The sequence below is a fragment of the Aquarana catesbeiana genome, linkage group LG01 (genome assembly GCF_042186555.1).
Source record: "Aquarana catesbeiana isolate 2022-GZ linkage group LG01, ASM4218655v1, whole genome shotgun sequence".
Classification (NCBI taxonomy): domain Eukaryota; kingdom Metazoa; phylum Chordata; class Amphibia; order Anura; family Ranidae; genus Aquarana; species Aquarana catesbeiana.
Window position 1 is genome coordinate 64832330 of NC_133324.1, and position 24151 is coordinate 64856480.

Sequence of the window (24151 nt, forward strand, 5' to 3'; positions counted from 1 at the left end):
GACGGCCTTCCCAGAGGAGTTGAAGCTGTTATAGCTGTAAAGGGTGGGCCAACCCAATATTGAACCCTACGGACTAAGACTGGGATGCCATTAAAGTTCATGTGCGTGTAAAGGCAGGTGTCCCAATACTTTTGGTAATATAGGGTATGTACTGCACCCCACTGGTGTAAAGAATCCCCTAAGAGGTAAATCTGTGCATGAAACAGTCACACGGAATGGAAAGCATGTTAAAATGTCATATCAAACGTCCTTTCAGGTTCTTGTTATCAGTATGTTTTAAATGTTTACTTGCTGAAAGTATAAATATTCATTTCAAATAAAGTATTCAATTTAATATAATTTCACCTGAATTCTACACATTCCAGATATCTGTGTCCTTTGTGAATTGTTGGGTCTTTTTCACGTTTTTTCTTTAAAAAAAAAAAACGTGATTTGTGCGTTTTTAATAAACTGTATTTTATGTTTCTTGGGTTGTTGGTATTTTTATTACATTTTATATCTAATGAAATATTTTCTGCAATATGTTTGTAATGCTCTTCATCAAGCTAACTTTTTTTTTTTTTTGAAGATGAATGGAACTGTGAATGTAATGTAGCCATGTGAGCTATTGATCCTTTGAACTGTTACATACTTCCCATTATCTGTTATACAAAGCATGACTCAAGAGCATGTGATAAACTTGATAAAGTGCAAAGAGCAATAGATAATCCATAAATTCTGAATACAGGTTATGCTCCATGCTCACAAGCTTAACCACTTCATCCCCGGATCATTTGGCTGGCCAAAGACCAGAGCACTTTTTGCGATTCGGCACTGCGTCGCTTTAACTGACAATTGCGCGGTCGTGCGACATGGCTCCCAAACAAAATTGACGTCCTTTTTTTTTTTCCCACAAATAGCTTTCTTTTGGTGGTATTTGATCACCTCTGCAGCTTTAATTTTTTGCGCTATAAACAAAAAAAGAGCGAAAATTTTGAAAAAAAAAAAAAAGCAATATTTTGTACTTTTTGCTATAATAAATATCCCCCCCCCCCAAAAAAAAAAAATATTAATATAATAAAAAATATATATATAATTTCCTCAGTTTAGGCCAATATGTATTCTTCTACATATTTCGGTTAAAAAAAAAAAAAAAAAATCGCAATAAGCGTATATTGATTGGTTTGCGCAAAAGTTATAGCGTCTACAAAATAGGGGATAGTTTTATTATTATTATTATTATATTTTTTTTTTTTTTTTTACTAGTAATGGCGGCGATCTGCGATTTTTATCGGGACTGCCACATTATGGTGGACACATCGGACAATTTTGACACATTTTTGGGACCATTGGCATTTTTACAGCGATCAGTGCTACAAAATTGCGTTGATTACTGTAAAAATTTCACTGGCAGTGAAGGGGTTAAGTGTGTCCTAGTGTGTGTTCTAACTGAAGGGGGGGGGGGACTGTGCAGGGGAGATGACAGATCGCTGTTCATACTCTGTATGAACAGACGATCTGTCTGTTTTCCCCTCAGAGAACCCAGAAACTGTATGTTTACACACACACACATCCCGATTCTCAGTGTGGCCCGAGCGATCGCGGGAGCCCGGCATTGATCGCGACTTCCGGGCACTCGCATCGGTTCCGTGGGCGAGCAGGGGGGCGCGTGCGCGCGGCCTAGTGGCTGCCTATGGTACCGACGTACCATGACGCTGATTCTATGCGTTAAGGTGAAAAACCTTCTTTGCTATAGCTGCCCCCAGAACCTCCCCCCCCCTTTTACTTACCTGAACCCATCCGTTCCAGCGACGTGCATGAGCCCAGTAGCTCCAGCTGCTGTCTCTGTCATTATTGGATAGATTGATAGCAGCAGGAGCCATTGGATCCCACTGCTGTCAGTTAAATCCAGTGATGCGGGGCCGAGTCCTGCTGTCTGTGTCAATGGACGCAGCTGCAGGACTCGGGAGCACGCCCGCATGGGTGCCCCCGATGGAAAACGGCTCTCTGTGGGGGCACCTGATGAAGAAGAGCGCCAATGGGGTACCCCAGAAGTAGAGGACCCTTCCACAGAACAGGTAAGCATAACATATTTGTTATTTTTATTTTTTTTTAAATGCAGACCTTTACAACCACTTCAGGGCGTCATTCACGGAGGCGTTCTGATCTGTACACCTGTGAGTGGCTGTCTTCACCTGCACAGGTGTTTCAGGTAGAAAACCTGTTCAAATAAGTGACAGGTAAGCCGGCTGCTTGGATCTCCAAACGCATTCCGAAGTGTACATCCGTGTGGATTCGATGCAGGGATCAGAATGTAGTCTGTCTGGTACAAGACTCTGCTATTTCCCAATATTATACACAGGTAGGAGTTAGGAGACAATACGATTGATTTACTAAAGGCAAATAGACTGCACTTTGCAAGTGCAGTTGCTCCAGAGCTTGGTGAATGTGAGACGAAGAGTTGCTTTGCATAGAATACCCAATCTCATGCAAGGAAAACAGCATTTTTGATTGCATGATGTATGTCAGCAAAGTAGGGCTGAAACAACTAATCGTTTATGAAATTAATAGATTAATCGGTCAGCCAATTCGTTGGCCTGCATACAGAATGCATTATTTGTTTACATATCACGAAATACAGTGCAGCACACATACAGCTCAGTACATGATCCATACATAAAGTGCCTGAGAACTTGTGAATGTGTGAGGAGCAATGCCTCGTGGGACATGTAGTCCTGGGCAGGAAGTGAGTGGTTCTAAAGGCAGAAGTTTTCTTTACCTTGCAATTGGGGTACTCTGTACTGTACTTAACACACATCAAAAAGCACTGCAGAAACAGATCAAAAGCAAACTGCAAAGGTGTGTACCGAGCCTTATGCTGGCCACACCGATCAATTTTCAGGTGAGAATATTCATATGAAAAATCTTTGTACATTCGCTGAATGAAAGAATGTAGTTTGAAATTTTCACTTGCCTTTTAACATTCTGTTTTAAAATGAATGTAATTTCTGAACGAAAACCACATACACTGTCTGAAAATTCCTTTGACCAAGAAGTTTTCCATTATTTCTAAATTTTCCCGTCACTGTGGTTGAAAACGAACGTCGATTTGACCCCACTAACAATTCGAAAATCGAACGAACGTTCTTAAAATGAATTTTTTTTTTTTTTTTTTTTGAAGGAAGACATTGTTTTGTATGGCCAGCATATAATATATTACAATTCTGTTTGAAAATCTGCAAAACAGTCTTTAACTTTTTTTTTTTTTTAAATATATCTCTGAGTCTGATTATATTTACCAGATTCAACCTCTAATAGTATATACAGTATATCTCTTCTGATAGTATATACAATATATCTCTTCTGATAGTATATACAGTATAGCTCCTCTAATAGTATATACAGTATAGCTCCTCGAATAGTATATACAGTATAGCTCCTCGAATAGTATATACAGTATAGCTCCTCTAATAGTATATACAGTATAGCTCCTCGAATAGTATATACAGTATAGCTCCTCGAATAGTATATACAGTATATCTCTTCTGATAGTATATACAGTATATCTCCTCTAATAGTATATACAGTATATATCTCCTCTAATAGTATATACAGTATATCTCTTCTGATAGTATATACAGTATATATCTCCTCTAATAGTATATACAGTATATCTCTTCTGTCTGTTATTCTCAGAGTGGATTAGATATTTTGCTCCCTTACTATATGGTTGGTTATTTATATTTACCACTGCATAGAGATATTTAAGAATCAATTGCCTTTTTGTTAAACTTTACATGTTAACTAAATTATATACCACACTTTTTTTAAGGTTATTAATCGATGAATCAAAACAATAATTGGCCAACTAATCGATTATGAAAATAATCGTTAGTTGCAGCCCTACAGCAAAGCTACCCCTCATTTAGTAATCTCTGAGGTAACTGCACTTGCAAAGTGCGCAGTATTTGCCTTTAGCAAATCTACCTCAATATGTGATGTCATGTAGTTGACAATGTAGCAACGGTCAGGTATATCAGGTGGCCTCTGACTGCTGACGCTAACTTAAATGTAAGCTCCAGCCTTCCCTTCAGTTGTGCAGGCTTCTTTCCTATACTGAAATTGCTGCATACTGTGAGCTTCTCAAAGTGTGTGCGTTAGAGACTGCAGTAACTCATAAAAACCCTGCTTTGTTCTCTGGCCGCACGTGAAATAGACGTGGAGATAGACCTGTGAACTGAGGAGGTTCTCACATTACATGCTTTATGGTCACTTGTTGGCCGAGGAATGCTGGTGAGCCCATTTTAAAGTCACTTCGGGTGAGGCACTATTGTGTCTGAAGTTTTGGAGCACATATCATTTTAGAAGCACGGTGTTGGAGCATATATTGAAGAATTGTCTATATAGACATTTATGGACTTTGATGTAAATTGATGAATTGTGTTTTTTTTGGTCACTTAAATTAATAATTCTTTATATAAATACATCACTTATATAGTTTTATCCAAACAGCGCCCTTTATACACACTTTTTCATGAATTATTAGTATACCAGTAATTTTAGGTGCAGCACTGGGATATTTAGTCATTGGTGGCGTAACGTTTAATTTTTTTCCCATATCACTTCTAAACTCTGATACAAACATTTAAGCGTTTAATAACCATTACCTTCTCTCTTGTAGGCCCTGACCAGGTAGGTTTTGTCAAAGGTAGACAAGCCCCAGATAGCACCAGACGGATGGTGAACCTAATCAACCATATAGATAATAATCGAACGCCCTCTCCACTCCTAGCCTTAGATGCTGAAAAGGCATTCGATAGAATGCGCTGGAAATACATATCCAGTTCATTAACAAAATTTGGCTTTAAAGGCTTCATCCACTCAGCAATAACGGCACTCTATACGCAACCCTCGGCAAAATTATATACATCAGGTATAAGCTCCAGGAGCTTCAACTTAACTAATGGAACCAGACAAGGATGCCCTTTATCCCTTTTAATTTTTTCATTCGCAATAGAATTGTTAGCAGAATATATACGAGCAAACAAGTGTCAAAGGTATAAAAATAGGCCAATATGAACATAAAATAGTATTATTTGCCGATGACCTTATTCTCACACTAACCAATCCTACATCTTCGGTTACCTGCAGTCCAAAAACGACTAGAAAGGTATAGAAATGTATCATACTGCAAAATCAACCAAAACAAATGCTAAGCCCTACCGATGAATCTCTCTAAGGTTCTCACTAACAATTTACATTTGAAATATGAATACAACTGGGAGGAAATTTCTATATCATCCCTAATGGCCCGTACACACGACCCGCATATCGTACGACAGATCGTATGACCTTTTTTTGCTTAATAGTCGCAAATAGAAATTGAATAGGTAAATAAAGTCACGAAAATTCTCGTACAACAGAAAAAAAAATCGGAAGTGATGTCATGTGTTGTAGTGTGTTTGTATTGTCTTTTCGGAGACAACTATACTGACTAAATGAAATTCGTACAATCTGGTATCGTACGAGGAAAATTTTTGTGCTTGTCCGGTCGAATAATATCGGATGAACTGTCGTGATCGGCTCTCGAAAGTAGTGTACACACGATCCGAAAATCGTACGATTCTTCCTCGGACGTCAGTTTTCGTACGATATTCGGATCATGTGCACGGGCCATAAGAGTACAACTAGCTTACCCTCACTCCATACTGCATGAAGCTAATTTCCCCAAGCTATTAGACCAAGTCAGTAAAGATCTGCAAACTATGCAGAAGACCCAGCTATCATGGGTTGGTAAAATTGCAGCATTTAAGATGCAAACTCTCCCAAAAATCCTGTATTATTTTCGATCTCTCCCTATCCCTGCCAAATTTTTTTATGCACATAAATTCGAAAACTTAAAAATTTAATCTGGAATGGGAAAAAACCAAGGGTGGCATTTTTAATACTAGCTACCACCAAACCCGCAGGGGGCATGGGATTACCAGTTATTAAAAATTATTACTATGCATCCTTACTGGACCAGATGAAATTCTGGTTTACCTCTCCTGAGGATAAACTTTGGCTAAATATTGAAAAAGAGGTCACCTCGGGCCATGACCTACATGCCTTATCTATTGCTAGCTATGTACTTCCCAAAATTAGCACTGATAACACTAATTTACTTAGCATCAGATCCTCACTAAAAGCATGGAAACACATACTATCTGAAAGCAAAGATTTAAAAAAAAGATGGAGCCGAGGTATCCATTCCAACAAAAATTATAGACTACTGCAAAATTTGCTTATCAGTGGGAAAATGGATCCAACAAGGTCCTTTTCTTTTTAAAAGTTTACCAATACAATATGAGAGCACAGTATTAAGCAAAATCACCAAACACACCTGCTTAAAAGAGTTTAACCCCCATAACACCATAGAAATTCCTCTAGAAATCTGGCTACATCTTACTAAAAATAATGAGGTAAAAAGGAAAGAAACCTCTCTTTTTTTTTTTTTTTTAATGAAATATTAGCTTCCCAATCAAATGAAAATAAAAACTTTCATATGATCAAATGGGAGAAAAACCTAAAGCGCAAGAGTTTTCCTGGGACTAGAATGCTATAAAGATATCCAGTAAAGCCTCCTCATGTATTGAGCATTGGTACAACACACAAGAAATACTAAATAGATGGTATTTGACCCCCTACAAACTATCAAAAATATACCCTTCCACATCTCCTATTTGTTGGAAGTGTAATGAACAAATTGGTAAACTTTCCCCCACACTATGGAGCTGTAAAAACCTGCATGAGTTTCTGGAAGTCTGTATCCTACTTCATAGTTACCTTTACGGGAAACCTAACCAGGCTTACTCCTGCTACGGCCCTATTGGGAATAGATCTCGATAAATATCCCTCAATATATAGAACGATTGTAGTTCATATATTAATAGCGGCAAGACTGAATATGACCAGCTGATGGAAATCCATTAACGCACCTAATCTATCAAATGTCAGAGTAAACATCCAAGCACGATATGAACTGATCTTAGCCTATAAGAAATACTCCATCATTACCTTTAAAAAAAAAAATGGCAAGCTTGGCTATCTCCCCCTAGTCCTAGAGCCTCTAAATACTTAATTTGATGATCAACTCCTGCTTACAGCTTGAACCCAATTGGGGTAGGCAGAATTTGATTATCAAGTACTTTATCAACATCTGTATCAACATCTGTTAACCCTTCCTTTTTTTGCAAACGGTTATTACTATATGTGTTAATCTTACCACTGCGACCAATCTTTTATAGTCATAACTTATGTTACCGAATATTTGTAATGATGTACTTTATAAACAATTTGTTTAAAAAAAAATATATTTTTAACATAAAAACCACCCTAGTTTTTCCGGGAGAGATGAATAGAGATTTTAAGAGAAGTATAGGTAAAGCTTTTTGGTCACACTTGCCTTGTGGGTCACAGGAGTGCATTTGTGCTCTTCTGAGACCACAAATTTTCTGGCAGCGAGATAAAGTCTCCTGCAGCCACAGAGCCGCTCCAGGCTCTGAAAGAATCCCGACAAAAATGTTGGGATCTATCTGGATGCCTGATTGGCAGCTGGCTTGCCCTCTCAGTGGGTCGCTGAGGGCCTGAGCCAGCCATTCCTGCCTCCTCTTCTGTCTGGCACTCTGGTGGTCATGTGATTGTGCAGTTCTCAGGCTTAGAGTCGGTAGGGGACAGCTACAGCAACACAGCGATGCTGCAGCATTGTACTGAGCATGTATGTTTGTTTTCTTTTATAACCCTGTACATCTCCTTTTACATATTTACCCTTTTATGGAAAAAATGGTGCTTCAGGTTCCTAAGGGCCTAGACGTATATATTACTTTACTCTAGTTTGGGGCACCACGCCTGGAGGCTCTTCCTTGTAACTGCCATGACTGGTGGGGGGAGCTGAGAACTCTTGAATTGCAGTATTCTCACCAACATAAATATACAGGTTTTGGGGTTAGTTTTTTATGTTCTGGTATATTAATAACTAGTCAATGTTTTAGGTCCTTGGGTTGAAAGATTGTTCCATGCAGATACTGATAAAGTATACATTAACGTATTTGTTATCAGACACAAAAGTTGTTGCCATCAAGCTTTGTAAATAATGATATTTCTATTCAGCACTGACCGATCGTTAATCAAGAATGTCAGAGAAAGGAGTAAAAGAAAATCTTGTTCAACGACTTTGAAAGAAAACCTGTAATCATGGTAACCTCAAGTTGCTGTCAAGACTGTCCAGCTTTGACCTAGAGCCCTCCATGAGTCTTGGAGGTCAGGGCTCTGTAATATGCAGATACTGACCAGAGGCCCAGGTCGAGTATTGACATGGAATATATTTCTTTTGCATATCATACTGTGGTAAAAGGGTGCTGCAATTACCCTGAACTGGTCACAGTTTACAACATGGATAAGATATGTCGCCAGCACACCAACAAGCTTGTTCCACACTGCAGAGGTCCTTATTCTTGTATAATTACAGAGCAGAAGTGTTTTCAAACCGTGCATGGGGACCCTTCCATGCAATGCCGGAGGAAGGGTCCCTGCACAGTTCCAAAATGTTGCTTTTCTATGTGATTGTACAAGAATAAAGAGCTTTGTACTTTGAAACAAGCTTGCTGGGGTGCTGGTAACATCTGGACAAAGTTTGGACCACACCCTACAATGTTGCATGCTTGTATTGGTTGATGGAGTCTACCTATCACACAGGTGGGCCAATAGTGAGGTGTAGGAAGGAGACACCTATACTGCCCCTTTCCACCTTGCAGACCTTATTGACAGTCATTGAGCTTACTCATTATAGTTGTGGATCAACTGTGATGTCCAGGAGGCGGTTGTAGACTTAAGAGATTGCCCCAGATCTCGCATCGGCCAAGGCAATCTGCAAACCTGCACAATCTTTTAGGCTACCTTCACACTGAGTCGGTTTTCAGGTGTTTTAGCTCTAGAAATAGCCTCTAAATAAAGCCTGAAAACCACCTTCCGTTAATTTCAGTGTGTCTTTTCAAACTGGGTAGCGGTGCGCTTGCAGGATGTTAAGAAAAGTTCTGCAAGCAGCATCCTTGGGGAGGTTTGGAAGCGGTGTTTACAGAGCTCCCAAAACGCCCTGCCCATCTAAATTAATGGGCAGCGCTTCCAAAGTGCCTGAAAAGCGCTTCAGAAGCGACACAACATGGGCGCTTTTAATCCCTTCTTTGGCCACTAGCGGGCGTTAAAAGCGCCCCTCTAGTGGCTGTTGGAAGGCAATATGTTTTATTTCATAATATAAGATGTGCTTGCATATGAAATCTGGATACACCAAGCCTCCGCATTCTTGGGGACTCACTGGAATGTAACAAGTTGCACATCAAAGATTTGTAGAACAAAAGCTTGGCTCCTGACCAACTGGTGTGATACGATTGAAATCCTTGATTAACACTTTTCAAACAGAGCCATTGCTGAAGGTGGACTACAGAAGATCAAAGGACGGTCAATGAAGATGACCCGGGTCACATAGCGATGATACGTGGACGAATGCTGCCCCTAGAGGCTAATACACCAGGATGGACAGTAATCAAAATAATTTGATTTGTCAAAAACCTAGATGGGCTAGCAATGGGGTTGGGTCTGGACGGTGTATGGATGAAGTTTAAAAAGTGCTGACCGAGAGGGAAAGCTCTCTCTGTTACCATTTTGAGCCCAGCTGACAAGACAATATCTAGGGGACAACCTTACGTAACGTATCGTTGATGTTTTGTAATTTTATATGCTCTGTAATATTTTCCTTCAGTTTTTTTTTTTTATGTTAGTATTTCCTATTTTCTTGGGTAATAAATAAGACGTTCTTTTACTAAGCAGTGTATTTGTTTTCATAGCTAACCTTATATCATTGTACTATCAACAGTAACATTATCAGAGGTCGAATAGACTAACTAACTACACGAATAGAAAAGTTAATACGTATATGGAATAAATACAGGAGATCCATAGCCACCACCCGGATAATATTTATATCAATATTTATTTCAATAATTATTTCAGTGGCAGAAAAGCGCCGCTTAAACAGCGTTAAAGCGCCATTAAAACGAGCGGCGCTTTATTGCTAATATGGCTCAGTGTGAAAGTAGCCTTAGTTTTCTCTCATTGCTGACTGTCAGCTCCTCCCCTGCTAAAAGCCCGATTGGTGGACATTCTTCTTGTTGAGCTTAGTTGCCACCTCCCCCTCTTCAGTGAGCGCACCTGTGGGGAGCTTTGATGTTGTTCACACTGACCAATCCTCTGAGTTGTTCATGGCCATGTCCCCACCCCCTCTACTATGGCATGACCAACTGCGGTAACCAGTTCAACCCCCTGTTTTTCTCACTGCAGCTAATCTGGATCAGCCACTTGACAGCAAGTTTCATCGGTTTTCATAGTGTGGGTAGCCCAAAATGCACATTCTCATTGGATTCCATGCTGCTTGCGGCCCATCTTCCTGCATTCTAGCAATCGCCAGGTAGCTGTGGCACATGGGGTTAAACAGGGGGAATTTGGTGAAGGGGAAGCCGGGTCTAAGTGCCTGCATGTCCAGGGGACAGAGGAGCTTAATGGCTTCCCTGTCTCCCAATGTACTTACAATTTAAAAAAAGATGTGGGACGACTTCTTCAAATGTTTTATTTTTCAATTAAAGTTTGTCCCTGAATTTGAATAGGTATCAGCATCTTGCAGTCCCCTATACAGCTACACTTAAACTTGGAGCAGAAGGCAGTACTTAGGGTCATTCTGGAATGCCGCATGCATATTTGCTGACAACATGCTGATAGGATATGCGAGCAGAGTAAGCAGAGAAATGACCCCTTTATTCTGCTGCTGTTCTAATACTGTCCTGTCAGCAGGTTGAAGCCACTGTATTTAACTATAAATAGGTGGTCAATTGCCTGGCTGTAATGTTTGGCAGAGCTTTGTAAATCTTAAGGGTGGATGTACAGAAATATAAGTTCTCTATATCCCCTCCCTTCCTACTGTATAATTTTTTATTTTTTTTATTTGTGTTTTTAGCTGTTTAGTCTGGAGTTCAGCTGTATTTTTTTTTTCTCAGCACTGCAATCTGCATAAAGTTATTTTATTATAGAGAACTAGACTATCTAATCTCATCCGGCACCGAACTGGATCCCGCCGCACATCGCCGAGCAGTGACAGCGAATGGCCTCCATTTCTCACATTTTAATTAGGTAGAAAAATAGTATGGCATGAGAGAGTCCCAGAGGAAAAGCCTTCATGGTTTATACCCAGCCTGACTTGCATGCAGAATGATAATTTAATTCAATCAATAAAAGCCTGAGGAAAGCGGAAAAATAAGATTGAGCAGGAACAGTGATTGCAGATGTGGCTTGTACCAAGGGAAGTAAGACTTTAACTTACAATGCACCTTAGAATACCTTCTATCTGCTTGTTGGGGTAGCAACAGGTACCAGAATAACTTTCCATGGCCAAAGGGGTGCAGGACGTTCAATAGGAGAATGATCAGTTATCTGGTCCTCTAGTAAAAACCGTTCTTGATTTATGCTCCTTGACAGCCCTGGAGCCAACAAACCTTCTTGTCACCCGCAACCAGCCCTCCCCTCAAGCCCTGACTCCCACCACCAATACAGACATACAAGCATGCAACAAGTGATGTCACACCTCTTGATCTTCATTCTTGCTCCTTTGTATCCCTTTTACTCATAGGCAAGTACATGATATTCTGTCTGTGCCCAACCATCCCCTTCACAATGCATGCTGACTATAAGAACAGCAAAGCTCTTATTGCCACATTAGGTGAGTGTTTCTTTTTTCCTGGTTCAGACCTACTCAGGCATGACTTGCTGTGGAGTAACTCACAAAGCTCAGGTTATTTATTTATTTATTTTTTAAATATTGTTCCTAATACATCGGCCTTGCCGGATCAATAGTTTTCAGTGCTAATTTTGCACAGTTTCTTTCGCAACAGATACTTTAGGCACTATCCAACACAGATCTTACAGAGGGATAATTTACTGGCTCTGAATAGGGAGTGACAAGGGCCACTGTGAAAAAGGTTGTTAGCATGCTGTTCATACAAAGATAGGTGCAACAACCATTCTCATATAGTATATTGGGATTAGTAGTTCTGCCTCTAGGTGGTAGTGTTGTGTTTTAGTGTTTTAGAACTTATTGTTCTTTTTTGTGGAATTGCATGCCTATGATGTAATTTCCTGTATCTGAGTTTCTTTTGTCTCCAATAAAACAAGAAGGGCTCAGCTATGTGTCCAGTATCATCCTGACTGGTAAGAGTCATATGTGCAGCCGCTTCCCAGCAGACCCCCTCAGGGCTGGACTGGGACAAAAATTTGGCCCTGGACTTCATCCAGACTGGCCCACTTAAATTTTGAGTGTCCCCCCCTTGCATCAGAGTGCCCCCCCTTGCATCAGAGTGTCCCCCCCCCTTGCATCAGAGTGTCCCCCCTCTCCTCCCCCTCCCACATGTACTCACTCACAGCTCTCCAGAATGAAGGCAGCTTCTCAGTCCTCTCTCCAGTCATGTGACAACTGATAAGGGGAGAGAGGAAGAAAAGTCTGACGGCTGTCTGTCTCCCCCTGTAGGCTAGAGGGAGCAGAAAGCCTAATCCACACTCCTGCAAATGTCGGCAGCTGCTCCTTGGTGACAGGAGTGAAATCATGATCACTCACTGTCAGTGAGGAGCGGCTCCAAGACTGCGCCTGACCGGCCCACTGAGCCATCGGCCCACCAGGAAACTCCCGGTAGTCCCGATGGCCAGTACATGCCTGGACCCCCTTACAACTTTGCATGAACATACAGATTCTTGAACTAGTTTGGCATGTTAGTACATATTTTGCCTACACATACAGCTTTGTGTCCAGCTGAGCACGGCTTTTTGGTGAATTTCAGGTTCATTTGTGTTTTGCCTTTCAATATCGTAAGACGGCCTCTATAATTACAAATATCCAGGACTCTAATTATAGCGCAGAACCCTCCGCACAAGTCCTGCAATAGCATTAATCATTTTTAGAGATGCATGGCTGCACACCTAATTACAGCCCGCTCTACAAGTGGCTTCCTCCTAGGGATTTGGGCTCTTCTGCCTTGTAATGAACACATTGCTTACTTCCACAGCACTGAGTCCCATCAAGACTCAAAGTGTGGGTAAACGTATTGAATATCTTTGCTGCGTTCAGATTTCTTATTTGTACAAATAATATTTCCTGGTTCTACAGAAATGAAAGTATTTATATCTAAAACTCAGTTTTCAGTTGCTGTAGTGGTTTGCAATCACTTTGTCTGGGTGTGTCCAGTCCTGCACCAGATTACTGGCAAGAAGTCCTTCCTATTTTCTGAACATTAACTCCTACAGCTAAGGTTATTTACAATAAAGTATACAGTACAATCACTAATATCTCATAGAATCTATAGCATATTATAGTAACTTCAAAAATCCTTTTCAGGTATTTTTCAAATTTGCAGCTTTCATTAAAATAATACCTGTTCGTTCCTCCATGAAGGTCCTTGTGCAAGCACTTCTTGTTATAAGGTGACAACGCTCTGTCCATGTCACCCAATTATGTTTTCCAGCCGGAGGCTAAAAGTGGCTGTGCCAAAGTTGAGGGCACTATGGGGGGTGGAAGCTGTGCAACAAGCTAAGGATCGGGGGGGCACTGTGGGAGGTTGGGTCGCACTATGAGAGGTGGGAGGTTAAGGGGCATGGTGGACCACTATGGAAAATTGGGTGGCACTATTGGAGCTGGGAGGCACTGCGAGAGGTTGAGGGGCATGATGTACCACTATGAGAGGTGGGAGGCACTGCGGGAGATTGAGGGGCATGGTAGGCCACTATGGAAAGTTGGTAGACACTATGGGAACCGGGAGAGTGATGGTAATGGTGGACCACTATGGGAGGATGGGTGGCACTATGAGAGGTGGAAGGCACTGCTGGAGGTTGAGGGGCAGAGTGGACCACTATGGAAAGTTTGGGTGGCACTACGGGAGCTGGAAGGTATTGTGGCACTTTGAGGGGCATGGTGGACCACTATGGGAGGTTGGGTGGCACTATGAGAGCTGGGAGGCACTGTGGGAAGTTAAGGGGCATGGTGGACCACTATGGAAAATTGGGTGGCACTATGGGAGCTGGGAGGCACAATGGGGGGTTGAGGGGCATGGTGTACCACTATGAGAGGTGGGAGGCATTGCGGGAGGTTGAGGGGCATGGTAGGCCACTATGAGAGGTGGGAGGTTAAGGGGCATGGTGGACCACTATGGAAAGTTGGGTGACACTATGGGAACTGGGAGGTTGATGGTAGTGGTGGACCACTATGAGAGGTGGAAGGCACTGCTGGCGGTTGAGGGGTAGGGTGGACCACTATGGAAAATTTGTGTGGCACTATGGGAGCTGGGAGGTATTGTGGCAGGTTGAGGGGCATGGTGGACCACTATGGGAGGTTGGGTGGCACTATGAGAGCTGGGAGGCACTGTGGGAGGTTGAGGGGCATGGTGGATCACTATGGAAAGTTGAGTGGAGCTATGAGAGCTGGGAGGCACTCTGGGCAGCTGAGGGACATGGTGGCTCGCGACTGTGGGCCATGGCTTAGTGGTTGATAGCCACTGCTGTAGATAAAATAAAATATGGATAAAGCAAAAACCAACACAGATTTCTTTTTTTTTTTTCAAATATTTTATTTTCAACAAAAAGGCAGTTTCATGTCAACAAGCCAACAGTAAAAAACAGCAGTATACCAGTAAATGTACCATACTGTAAGTACATCCAGGTAGTAGGTATAGTTGAACCAACACAGATTTATAAGGGTGCATGCATACACAATTTTTTTTTTTTTTTTTTTGTTATTAAAGATATTTTAGTTCTACTTTGAAGCAGAAGTTGGGTGATTATATATCTACACATATACCAAAAACATCTTTCAGAAGTCTACGGATTTCCTTTTATGTTATATAATGCGTCTCTTTAGGACTGCCACATCCAGCTTGTACTCTTTTTTTTTTATTATACAGCAATGTTTCATAACTTGATCCTAGAAATATGAGACATTAAAATATTTCGAAAAGACATCTGTTTTGTTTTTGTTGTTATGAGTTGGTGTGAAATTCACTGCTTTCTATTATGCAAATCATTTATTTTTAGTAATTTTTGTCCTTTAGCAAAACCAAGGATACAATGTAGGACAAATCTCTGGGCTCTGAACGCTAACGTATGCAAATAAGAGAACGCGTTCAGACATGTTCAGATGAGGAAACAGGCGTACAGGGTACAGTATTTGTGCTTTTGTCATTGTATGCTTACCAAAAAATTGTTATGAAGCTGAAGGTAATTTGAATATTTTAGTAGGGTAAAGGGGATGACAAAAGCTACAGAGACGTCCAGAGTGCACAGATGGTTAGGAGCGCTGGAAGAGCCGGAGAACCTGGGAAAGTACAGTGTGCTCAGTGGTTAGCACTTCTGCCTTACAGCAATGGGGTCCTTAGTTCAAATCCCAACCAGAACACTGTCTGCATGGAGTTTGCATGTTCTCCTGTGCTTGCATGGGTTTCCTCCGGGTACTCTGGCTTCCTCCCACACTCCAAAGGCAAGCTGGTAGGTTAATTGGATCTTGTCTAAAATGGCCATTGTATGCATGTGAAATAGAGACTTTATACTGCTCCTTGGGGGTGGGGACTGACTAGACTGTAGACTTTGCAGCTATAACAGCTTCAACTCTTCTGGGAAGGCTGTCCACAAGGTTTAGGAGTGTGTCTATGGGAATGTTTGACCATTCTTCCAGAAGCGCATTTGTGAGGTCAAGCACTGTTGTTGGACGAGAAGGCCTGGCTCGCAGTCTCTGCTCTAATTCATCCTAAAGGTGTTCTGTTGGGTTGAGGTCAGGACTCTGTGCAGGCCAGTCAAGTTCCTCTACCCTAAACTCACTCATCCATGTCTTTATGGACCTTGCTTTGTGCACTGTCATGTTGGAACAGGAAGGGGCCATCCCCAAACTGTTTCCACAAAGTTGGGAGCATGAAATTATCCAAAATGTCTTGGTATGCTGATGCCTTAAGAGTTCCCTTCACTGGAACTAAGGGGCCAAGCCTAAACCCTGAAAAACGACCCCACACCTTAATTCCCCCTCCACCAAATGATTTGGACCAGTGCACAAAGCAAGGTCCATAAAGACATGGATGAGCGAGTTAGGGTGGAAGAACTTGACTGGCCTGCACAGAGTCCTGACCTCAACCCGATAGAACACCTTTGGGATGAATTAGAGTGGAGACTGTAAGCCAGGCCTTCCCATCCAACATCAGTGCCCGACCTCACAAATGCACTTCTGGAAGAATGGTCAAACTCTCCCATAGACACACTCCTAAACCATGTAACCAGCCTCCCCAGAAGAGTTGAAGCTGTTATAGCTGCAAAGGGTGGGCCAATTCAATATTGAACCCTACAGACTAAGACTGCGGGTGGCCCGGTATTCTTCCGCTGGCTCTGTCAATGCCTGGGGGCTCCCCTGAGTCAGTGGTAATTTGAGTTTCTTGCCCTTACCAGCTGCCGTGCCTGATTTCCTGCGCCGCACTCAGGTGTCCCCGAGCCCACCTTCAAGGCCTCGTGTAGACAGGGATCACCGCTGACACCACGTGGGGATGGCGGAGTGGGTTAATCCGCTCAGATTGCGGTGGGAATCTGGAGAGTACTGTCAGCTGCTGCTCCGGAGTGCCTGTGAGCTGGGCCAGGTCTGCGGGTGTAAGGACGGCCGTAGGAAGCTCCATAGATGCGGATATTAGCCAGTCAGATGGCGGAGCTCTGGAACAAGCAGCCACTCACAGCTCTGGAACAAGCAGCCACTCACATCGCCATCATTATTGGTTTATCAAAACAACAAAAAATAAAATACAAAATCTGTATCAAAGGATCATGTTACATCAATTGTTAAACATCAAACCCCTGAGGGGGATAGAAAGCTAACAGTGAAAAGGCTATATAAAACTGTCTAAATATTGCAGAGAGGATCAATGCCTATTCGATTATTACTGGAACATATAGAAAGAAGGACCACTAAGATCATTCACCGTTTCCTAGAGAGGCCCTAGGGGATCCCACCGGCACCCCAAAAGGGATCATGCTGTGCACAGGAGGAGCCCCTGCGCCTCCCTTCTCCTATGATTGTCTTGAAACCCTAGGGTCCAAAATATCGTTTCATATAAACTACTGAGGGATATAAGCTTTCAGTGTGAAACAAAAAACAAAAATCAGGTATTTGTCCCAATACTAAGAATCTCTGTGCAAGGGATACATTACATCATTTTCAGAAGGATCTGTCCTAGTCTCCCCCAGCGGGTGAACACAATCAAAAGAAACTAGAACTAGAAGAGTAGGAGAGAATCAGAGAAGGGAGGAAAGTAAGAAAGGAAGGTTAGCCAGCCATCTGGAGGGGCCCCCGCCCCGCAAATTGTCCACTTTTAGTTTTGGGGTTGGACTCTGGGTATGAGAGAGATACCAACGAACTGTGCCCAAGGCTCCCAAATAGCTTCAAATTGCGTTTTTTTTGTCGTCTAGAATGCTTGCTAATTTCTCCTGGGCCATAATCCAGGAAATTTTACGAATTACAGCCTTCACCGAGACTTTGGGCTGTTTCCAAGCCTTAGCAATGGTGAGTTTTGCGCCTAGGAGGATGAAGTGTATAAGTTTACGTGAATGCTTCGGAGTCTTGGGCAAGCTATCATTGAGAAGAGCTATGGCCGGGGATTTCGGGATTTGAATCTGCGTTATTTTCCGGATCAGGGAGAATATCTTACCCCAGAAGGTCCTCAGTCTAGGGCATTCCCACCAGACATGAGCCATTGAGCCCAAGAGCTGACACCCACGAAAACACTTGGGGTGTCAGCTGTTGCGAACATTTTGGAATGAGGACCTCTTTAGCTCATAACTTGACAACCACTGGCGTTAAGAGTCATTCATGGGTCCCCAGCCTGTGACTGCACAGTGAATAGAGGAGCAGCACAGCACTGCTAGAAGAATTGGCTGACTTTTTCAAATACAGTAAAACCTTGGTTTGAGAGTGTTTTGCAAGACAAGCAACATCTTTAAATAAATTTTGACTTATACAAGCGATGTCTTGATATAAAAGTAGCGTCATGTCACAACTGAGTATAAAAGAGAAGAGAGGCTCCTCTAAGTGTAGCAATATGGTTACATTTAATGAAGGAACAACATTTAGCAACTCACATGGTTGATGATTAAAAGAGGCACATCTAAGTATGCAGGCATCCGGGGTAAAGCTGTCCACATAGATCATCCTCCTCACCACCATCGACGTCGTCCCTACCACACTGCACTCTACAAGCGGTTCAAGCCTCGCTTTCAGATCTCTCTACTGCAGGGTAGTCTTCCCGGTCACGATTGCAAACTGACAGCGGTAAGAGCCGGCGGTGCAGAGGATGGTCTATGTGGACAGCTTTACCCCGGATGCCTGCATACTTAGATGTTCCTCTTGTAATCATCAACCAGGTGCTAAATGTTGTACCTTCATTAAATGTAACCATATTGCTACACTTAGAGGCACCTCTCTTCTCTTTTATACCCTGGAGCTCCTGCTGGATTTTACTTCTAATCCCCTTGTGGAGGCTTCCATTTGTGGATGGACATTTTATCACATTGCTATGATCTTTTTATATGGACTATAAACTGAAGGATTTATGAATAAATGGTTGTGGAACGAATCATTTGAGTTTCCATGATTTCTTATGGGGAGATTCTCTTTGATATACAAGTGCTTTGGATTACAAACATGCTTCCGGAACAAATTATGCTTGTAATCTAAGGTTCTACTGTATTATTTTCTTTAGTGACAGAAAAACATAGAAAAATCACCCTGGGACTTTGAATGAGGTGAGTACGGTTAGCCAATAAACATACCAGAAGTAGACCAGAAGTTTATTGCAAAATGTCATGCGTACATAAACACCATAGATAAATGCCAAGCCCATGAGGTAATACATACAGTGTGAGAAATGACATTCCACGTACAAATGTATATAAAAAATATAAATGCAGTATACACAAGCATCGATAATTCCCAATGCGTTTCGTGAGGCTTGCTTCTTTATGGGTGGATGCGTGTGTGATGTATCTACAATAAAAATGATAAAACAAATAGGTATATGCCCAATGATGTTATTTTGGCAAATGGTCAGAGAGGTCTAAAGTGAGAGAACCCATACTCACCAATCGGCTAGGCCAAGTTACCAAATGCTGGATTTCCAGACGGCGGCAGCAACAGGCATCCAGCTCAGGAGCTAAGGAGGCAGAGCCAATGGTAACCCCAACAGCTGGAAGGCATACATGGCATGGGTGAAAATGTGTGTCCCTGAGGGTCTCAACGTGTCCTTGGTAAGTGTCAACTAAAATATAAATTTGACACATATATATATACCGCTTTACGCCTAAAGGGCGCATACCACCCTTCCTCAGACACGGCTCCTATGGAACAGTTCATAACTGTCTTAACGTGTTAGGTTTTCCAACAGGTCCTTAAGAAACAGTTCCTATGGAACAGTCCATAATGGTCTTAATGGGTTGTGCTTCCCAACATGTGCCGTTTTGCCACCGAGTGACACACCACCATCATTCTTCAGCGACAGCTTCCATGTCAACATTCTGTATCTTCAGTATTTTCTCCTTTCCGCTATCTTCAGGACGGGATGCAATACAGGCAAGGGGAGTCCATTCACTCACCATTCACCAGCACACACTCAGAGCAACATATTAACCAGCTTTCAGATACAGAGTCTCGAGGAGGGCCTTTCTCACCCATATACTAACCTAAAATACACGTATGCCACACTATACCATAACATAAATCAACCCATTACTATAATAAATACATATATATGTGTCCCATCTGGGGTTCCAATTGAAGTAAATTGTACAATAAATATTATTGTACCTATATATTAATTTGTCTATCCCTATAGTTAGGTATTCTATTAAAACTCTGACCACATCTTACTGTTGATATCACAATAATACAAGGTTAGCTATGAAACCAAACACACGGTTTATAAGTAATAAAGTCTTATTTATTTCCCAAGGAAATAAGAAAGCTAACATGAAAGAATTAAAAGATATTACAATATTACAAAGCTTACAATCAGAACATATAATACAAGAACATCAAGGATACTTATCACAAGGCTCTCTGCAAGGCTTTGTATCATCAGCTATGCTCAGATGTTGAAGAGAGGGCTAGAGCCATGAGGCTCAGACAAAGGCCAGCATCGGAAGAGAGAGCTCTTTGGTTGCAACAGCCCTTTTTACAAACCTCAATCACACCTCATCCAAACCCCCTTCCATTGCCAGCCCAACTCTCTTTGAAGATTGCTTGCAGAGTAGTTAATCAGGAATTCTCATAGATAGATTGGAGTCGGTATTGTCATGTAGAGTTAGGCTTAATTGGCTACATTCCAACCTAGGCCACCTGGCTGTATCAACCAGGAAGTAAGCCTCCAGAAATATGATATTAATTCATGTTGAACTCCAACATATATATATGTGTCAAAGGACACTGCAATAGTAAAATAAACATATAAAGCTGTATATATAGTATGCATATGAATATACATGAACAAACATGGTACATTTTGCAATAAACTTGAGATTGTCAAGTCTACTTCTGGAATGTTTATTGGCTAACGGTACTCACCTCATTCAAAGTCCCAGGGCTATTATTCTATGTTTTTCTGTACAATATTGGGATGGAGGTGATTTACGGGTAACACCAGACCATTTTTCTTAGTGACAGAGTACCTTTAAGAACATATAAAACTCTATATGTTGGGGCAGGTTATACATTAATGTCATGCAATGTATACTTTCCATTATCTCTGTGGGCTGCAGAACTCCGGAGAGTATTTCAGTTACCAGATTATTCTGCTGATAATGTGCATAATCCTGGCTGTGTGGCTATTTTCGTTGGAAGATCTCATCTCAATGTAATCGTGCTTCATAAGAATTAAGGATGGGGGGGGGGGGGGGGGGGTTGTTACTTCTACTGTTTTCTTAGCCTGGGAATTCTGGATGAACTGGCAGAGAATTGTACATGTAGGACAAATACAGCATAATGGTGAACATATGGCATATTATATAATAAACCTCTAAATGACGTGGAACACACACATAGTAACTGATAACAAGTATAAGGTTAGCTGCGGAGTTATTCCTGAAAGCAGTTTGGATCTTGTACCAGACAGAGGTTTTTCAGTTTAACAAAGTGGTGTTTTTTGCAACCTGCAATAGACCTCAATGAAGGGGGGTTAGAAAAATATATAACACTTGTTCGAAGCAGAACTCTTTCTGTCACTCTGCGTTCTCTTCCTATTGGCTTATTTCTTGTCAGCGCACAAACTAATTGGCTCCTTATGCTGCTTCTTCCTCTTACACTCTAGCTATGCTGTATCGGAACTGCAAGAGGCTGATACCATGTCAAATCTAGGTACATACACTGCTTGCATTGAAAGAATACCTGTATTACCTACCTAACCACTTCAGCCCCGGAAGGATTTACCTCCCTTCCTGACCAGAGCTCCTTTTGCGATTCAGCACTGGGTCACTTTAACGGACAATTGCGCAGTCGTGCGACGTTGCACCCGAACAACATTTTTCCCCACAAATAGAGCTTTCTTTTGGTGGTCTTTGATCACCTCTGCAGTTTTTATTTTTTGCGCTATAAACAAAAAAAGAGAAACAATTTTGAAAAAAAAAAAGCACTATTTTTTACTTTTTGCTATAATAAATATCCCCCAAAAATATATAAAAAACAAATTTTTTCCTCAGTTTAGGCCGATATGTATTCTTCTACATATTTTTGGTAAAAAAAAATCGCAATAAGCGTATATTGATTGGTTTGCGCAAAAGTTATAGCATCTACAAAATAGGGGATAGTTTTATGGCATTTTTATTAATTTATTTATAGTACTGTATAAGGGAATAGGCGCAGCAACATTTATTTGTTTTTTTGGTGATTAACATTGTGGGAACACGATTTGGTTACTTTATCACACAGACCAGAACAGTTAGCGCGGGATAATACAAATCTTTTTTATGTTTATTATTTTAAAGAAAAAAAAATATGTTTAGAATCACCACTTCAATGCCAGCAGACTTTCCGCTTTCAGCGCTGTCGCACTTTGAATGACAATTGCGCGGTCATACAACACTGTACCAATATGAAATTGTTATCATTTTATTCCCACAAATAGAGATTTCTTTTGGTCACCTATGTTTTTTTTATTTATTGCTAAACAAATAAAAAATGACTGAAAATGTAAAAAAAAAAAAAAAAGGTTTTCTTTGTTTCTGTTATAAATTTTTTTAAATGAGTTTTCTCCTTCACTGACGGGAACTGATTATGAGGCACTAACATGCAGCACTGATGGACACTGATAGGCGGCAATGATAGGCACTGATTGGCACTCCCGATGGGCACTGAGTGGTGACCACTTGTAGGGATCCTTGTGGGAACTGCTGATGGGTCTGTACTGATAATCAATGCGCTGATTATCAGCTCAGACCCCCCCCCCCCTGGTTACGATGTGATCAGCTGTGATTGGACACAGCTGATCACATGGTAAAGAGCCTACGTCATAGGCTCTTTACCAAGATCGGAGATACGGTCACTCCGACACACCGCATCTCTGATCTTGGTAAAGAGTCTATGACGTTTTGTTTTTGTTTTTTCCCTCACACTTCCCCCTGGTCTCCATGTCCTTCTTATTATTGGACCAGGTTGGTTCACATATGTACTCATGTATTTAACCATACATGTTTTATGTTCACTTTGCTATTTTAGCAACTATTGACACATACATTTATGTTATAGCTGACACCTGAATGGACAGTATGAGACCTCTAGGGTTACACATCCTCACCAATGCCATGTCTGCTTTCCGTTTGTCCCCTGGTGGGGCTGTGGTTGGTTCCATCCCCTCAGCTCCGGTGCTACACATTTGTCGCTGCCGCCTTCGGTGAATTCAGCAATTGGCCATCTGGCTTTGCCGATTGGTGAGTATGGGGTCTTCTACTTCAAGGCCCCTCTTACCATTTGCCAAAATATTCATCACTGTGTTATACATCTTTTTTGTTTATTATTCTCATTTTAGATACATCACACACGCATCCACCCCTGAAGAAGCAGGCTATGCCTTGCGAAACGCGTCATTTTTTTTTTTTTTAGATGCTTGTGTATATTGTATGTTATTCTGAATGCATCATTGTAACTTTTTACCATGTGGAATATTTTATCGGCTTAGCAATTGTTTACGCTATCCATGTATGTACGACCATATTTTTGAATAAATGTTCAGACTGTGTTTGTTTCTGTTATTTTCATTGGCCAACTGTGCTCACCTGACATAAAAAAATTGGAACTACCACCATTTTACTCTCGGGGGTCTCTGCTTTTAGAAAATATATAATGTTTGGGAGGGTTTAACTAATTCTTAGGTCTAAAAATAATGCAAAAAAAACAAAAACATAAAAATGGCTATTTTCGCCAGTGAAATGGTTAAACCTATGGATGGTACCTTTGAAAGCAGAGCAGGTGAATTATTTTCTTACAATTAAAATTAGATTAATAAAGTCTTACATTGTGGAAATACCAGCAGACTTTCCGCATGCTTTGCTGTACAGGCACTCTATAGACTTTGTAAAGAAAGAGAATCACTGCTTCATATTTATACTTTAACTCCCAGCTGTGCTCTTCATTCGAGTGATCCGAAAATAATCCGGCCTGGCGATAAAACTGAATGCAGAATTACACGTATACATTACTGAGCCCCCACAGTGACATACTTTCCCGGGGAAGTGAAATAAAGATACTTTGTAAAAACACAACGGACTGCAAACTGGAGCAAAAAGGTGGTTTAAATCCCCCCTATAATCTGGTTAGTTTTTGTATAGAACGCCTTGTACGTCACTATTACCAACTAATCTCATCCCGTAATCCTCCGCTCTGTTAGTCTAATTTTGCTTGCAATCATTCCAGTGCGTTTTTTTTCTAATGCCAGGAAAATTGGAAACCGTGCATCTACATAAGGGCGTGCACAATGCATTTTTAATGCTCAGCATTTTGCTTAATGCTCAGAAGTTTGATCTGATTATATTTTGCCTTCTCTGG